This window comes from Lipotes vexillifer, unplaced genomic scaffold, assembly GCF_000442215.2.
Source record: "Lipotes vexillifer unplaced genomic scaffold, Lipotes_vexillifer_v1.1 scaffold382, whole genome shotgun sequence".
NCBI lineage: Eukaryota > Metazoa > Chordata > Mammalia > Artiodactyla > Lipotidae > Lipotes > Lipotes vexillifer.
Genome location: NW_006780611.1, coordinates 6,367,226 through 6,371,931, shown reverse-complemented (window position 1 = coordinate 6,371,931; position 4,706 = coordinate 6,367,226). Strand labels below are relative to the sequence as shown.

At 47.7% G+C, this 4,706-nt stretch overlaps 1 pseudogene; it reads right to left on the bottom strand.

The window, feature by feature from the left end:
- Window positions 1–2,723: 2,723 nt before the first annotated feature.
- Window positions 2,724–3,564, bottom strand: LOC103087365 (mitochondrial import inner membrane translocase subunit TIM14 pseudogene; annotated as a pseudogene).
- Window positions 3,565–4,706: the final 1,142 nt, after the last annotated feature.

The following is a 4,706-nucleotide window of genomic DNA, read 5'->3' as shown; positions in this document are numbered from 1 at the left end:
AACATTAAAGACCAAGAACATTCAAGAAAGGCACAAAATTCAGCAAAAGGAAAATTGAATGCCAAGGAAACAGTTAACACAGTTAAAATACTAGATCAAGAGTCAGCAAACCACTGGCCAAATCCAGCCCAGAAAGCTAAGAATGATTTTTACTTGTGACCGTTTGCAGCCGATTTGTTGTTAGGGAACACACTAACTTTGGACCCCAATTAAGTAAAATTATCTCCCCTCCTGTCCCCCAAAGAAATCCATTCTTCTCATTAGTAGACCTGTATTACAAAAAAAATTATGCTCCATTGTTATTATATTTTTATTTCATCAGTTAAAAAGTTGTGAATTTTTTTTAAAAAGCAATGAAAAGCTAGGAAGGATATCAAATAAAACATATTAAGCAAGAAAAATAAATAAATAAAAATTTAAAAGTTGTGAAAATGTGTGGAACTTTTAAGTGGCAGAGCCTGGATTTGAACCTAGGAAACCTGATCGTTCACACTACTGCCGCCCTGAAAAACAAAGAGCCGCCTTCTGGAGAGACGGCTGCACTTTCAAGGTGATGCTCTGAGCCTTGCTTGCGGGCATTCCAGAAACCTCCGCACAACCCCTCCCTGGCCCGTGGAGCTCTTTGCGCCCATCATTATTTACGTTTAGCGCCATCTAGTGGAGCCAGCGCTAATCTGGAGCCCGACTGGCCGGGTTCACGCCCCACTGCTGCCACTGGTCCCTCCTTGGTTCTCGGCCTCAGTCCTTAAACCCAGAATGTGAATGAGAACGGGAGGATCACAGATGGTGTGTTTACCTCTGGCTCATAGTAGGTGTTCAATAAACATTGTTTCCCGGATGAGATGTTCCTTCGATGGCTGGTTTCTGAGGCTTGTTCCTTGGGGCCACGGTCTGCCGGGGGAGACTTGAAATACCAACTCGGCGATGGTCGGGGCCCCATCTTGGGGTGATATGGCCCAGCCCCTTACCAGCCTCTGCTGTCTGTGGCCCTCTCCTCCCTTGGCAGGTGGCCCCACTGCTCCTCAACCCCCAGGGAGGGGTGCTGTTGTCATGTGGCCCCCATACCCTTCTCCACCCCCAACACGGCACATCCTTCACCAGCTCTTTCTGCACGAGGTTGATGGCAAGGTCTGTCCAGGTGTCTTTTTCACTAAGAACCACCAGCCTCCCATTGGCTGAGGGGCAGAACCAGCTACATAATTTGTAGGACGCCGTGCAAAATGAAAATGCAGGTACCCTTGTTCAAAAATTATTAGGAATTTCAACACAACTACAGCAGCATTAACCCAGTGAGGGACTGATCTGAGCTCAGGGGCCCTGTATGGCTGCCCAGGTTGCAGGCCCATGAAGCCCGCCCCTACTTCATGCAGGACACCACCCTAAGATCCTAGCCGGAAATCCCTTCATTACACCCTCTCAAGGACCCCCTGCCTGGTGAGTAGTGTTATCTCATTTTTTTTTTTTTTTTTTTTTTTTTACTACGGGGGCTTATTTTTCAGAAAAGGAAACAGGAACTAAGAGAAAAGAAATGATCAAATTGATGCCATCTGAGTCCTAATTAGACACCTTTTGATAACATAGCCTCTCTAAAATATGTCTCTATCAATAGAGAAGAATGCATATGTTCTCATATATACCGAGTGTATGTAAATGTTGAGGCCCTTTCAAGTATAGAATAAATCTCAGTGTAACCCTTCAAAAAGTTCTACTGGAAATTTGTAACTTAAGGAAAGAGTAAGCCTTTCTAAGTACTTCAAATCATCTGTATCATTAGTTTATAGCCATGCCCCACGGCCCCAGCCACTCCGCGGCATGTGGCATCCTCCCGGACCGGGGCACGAACCCGTGTCCCCTGCATCGGCAGGCGGACCCTCTACCACTGCGCCACCAGGGAAGCCCCTCATATATTTTTTTAATGTGGTAAAATACACACAACATAACATTTATTATATTAACCATTTTAAGTGTACAGTTCAGTAGTGTGATAAAGTATATTCACATTGTTGCATAACCAATCTTTAGAACTTAATCATCTTGCAAAACTGAAACTTTTCCCACTAAACACTAACTCCCCATTTCCCCCTTCCCCCAACCCCTGGCGCCCATTATTCTGCTTTCTGTCTCTATGAACTTAATTACTCCAGGTACCTCATATAACTAATCACACAGTATTTGTCTTTTTGTGACTGGCTTATTTCACTTAGCATAACGTCCTCAAGTTTCATCCCTGTTGTAGCATGTGTCAGAATGCCTTTTCCTCTTTAAGGCTGAATAATACTCCATTGTATGTATTTATCTTCTTGTTCATTCATTCATCAGTCAATGGACATGTACTTGAGTTGTTCCCACCTTTTGGCCATTGTGAATAACTCTGAACATGGGTGTTCAAATATCTGTTCAAGAGGCTGCTTTCAATTTTTTTGGAGATATTCTCAGAAGTGGGCTTGCTGGATCCTATGATAATTCTGTTTCGTTTTTTGAGGGGTGTCTACACCATTTTAAGTTTTGAGGCACTTTATTTTTAAAAAGCTGGTACTCAAGTACATAAATGAATAAGAACTTAAAATTCATCATATGGAAATTCCCTGGTGGTCCAGTGGTTAGGACTCTGTGCTTAACATTGACGAGGACCTGGGTTCGATCCCTGGTTGGGGAACTAAGATCCCCCAACCTGCGTGGTTCGGTCCAAAAAAAAAAAAAGTAAACTTCATCATACATTTATTTCATTTTTCAGTTTGACCTTCTAGTAAATCTTTAGCATCACTGATTTTGGGCTACTATTTAAGGAGATCCCCCCTTGTCGTGTGATTTAAAAGCATAGCTCGTTAATAAACATTTCTTATTTTTCCTTTATTGGCAGTAGGGCTTACACTAATTACCATGCTAATGCTGCTTCCCATTTTGTCATTTTGAGTTCAAACCCACCTCTGTAATACCCACCACAGAAGGCACATTTTGGTAGACTTTGAAAAACTTGTTTTACTTGAGGCTCCATGTGTTTCCTGGCTTTCAAAGCACAAGACAGCCTGCAAGGGCTTCCCTGGTGGCGCAGTGGTTGGGAGTCCGCCTGCCGATGCAGGGGAAACGAGTTTGTGTCCCGGTCCAGGAGGATGCCACATGCCGCGGAGCGGCTGGGCCCGTGAGCCATGGCCGCTGAGTCTGCGTGTCTGGAGCCTGTGCTCTGCAACGGGAGGGGCCACAACAGTGAGAGGCCGGCGTACTGCAAAAAAAAACCAAACAAACAAAAAAAAGGACAGCCTGCAAACTGCTACCACTGTACTGGCCGTGGCTCCTCTGGCTCCACCCGCAGCGAGGTTCATCCCAGCCCAGAGGCCTCAACCACCCTGGCTATGGCATTTTATACCCGTCGCCAACAGGGCACAAGGGTTCCAATCTGTCCACGTCCTCACCAATACTTATTTCCTGTTGTTGGGTTTGTTTATTTATTTATTTAAATAGCAGGGATCCTAAGGGGTGTGATATCCCCACTCTTTAATATGGTATCTGGAAAAAAAAAAATGGAATCTGAGGCTTGAAGGCACTAATTAACTTGCCCAAGGCCATGACGCCCATTACTATTATCAATCCAGCTGTGACTGGCACTGAATGACCTGCCTGACTCATGCTGCCTCCAAGGGCAGCTTGCCATTGTCAAGGTGCCAGCCAGAACCATTCAAGGATTTTGATGGAGCCCCAGCCCAGTTCCCTGAGGCCATGACGAACCTGCAATGGTGCCCAGCATTACTACAGATCCAGCACCAACCCACCACCCTGCTTAGGCTCAAGCCAGCCGGCTGGCCCTGCCCTGCAGGTACACAGACCTCTGCTCCCCCCACCTCACTGGGGTCCCTAGTACCCTCACCCTGGGCCCTTGCTGCGTGAGGCCAGAAGTCCAGAACCAAGATCCAGACTGAGCATCCACTAAGGACTGAGGGAGGGACTGGACACTGGAGCCCAGCTCCGGTTTTGTCACACGCATTTCTGGCCCCAGGGTGAGGGTGGGGGGAGGGGAGCTGCCTGGCCTGGGGCCAAAGGAGTAGAGTCCCTGTGGGCTCAGAAATGATTGAAGGGGCTTCCCTGGTGGCGCAGTGGTTAGGACTCCACCTGCCAATGCAGGGGACACGGGTTTGAGCCCTGGTCCGGGAGGATCCCACATGCCGTGGAGCAACGGAGCCCGTGCGCCACAACTACTGAGCCTGCACTCTGGAGCCTGCGATCCACAACTACTGAACCCGTGCGCCACAACTACTGAAGCCCGCGTGCCTGGAGCCCGTGCTCCGCAACAAGAGAAGCCACCGCAATGGGAGGCCTGCGCACCACAACGAAGAGCAGCCCCCACTCAAGTGCAACTAGAGAAAGCCCGCATGCAGCAGCGAAGACCCAGTGCAGCCAAAAAAATATATATAAATGAATAAACTTTAAAAATAAATAAATTTTTTAAAAAATGAGTGAAAAGGGGGCTTCCCCAGCAGTGGTTAAGAATCCGCCTGCCAATGCAGGGTACACGGGTTTGAGCCCTTGTCCAGGAAGATCCCACATGCTGCGGAGCAACTAAGCCTGTGTGCCACAACTGCTGAGCCTGTGCTCTAGAGCCCGCGAGCCACAACTACTGAGCCTGCGTGCCACAACTACTGAAGCCCGCGAACCTAGAGCCCGTGCTCCACAACAAGAAAAGGCACTGCAATGAGAAGCCCACGCGCCGCAAC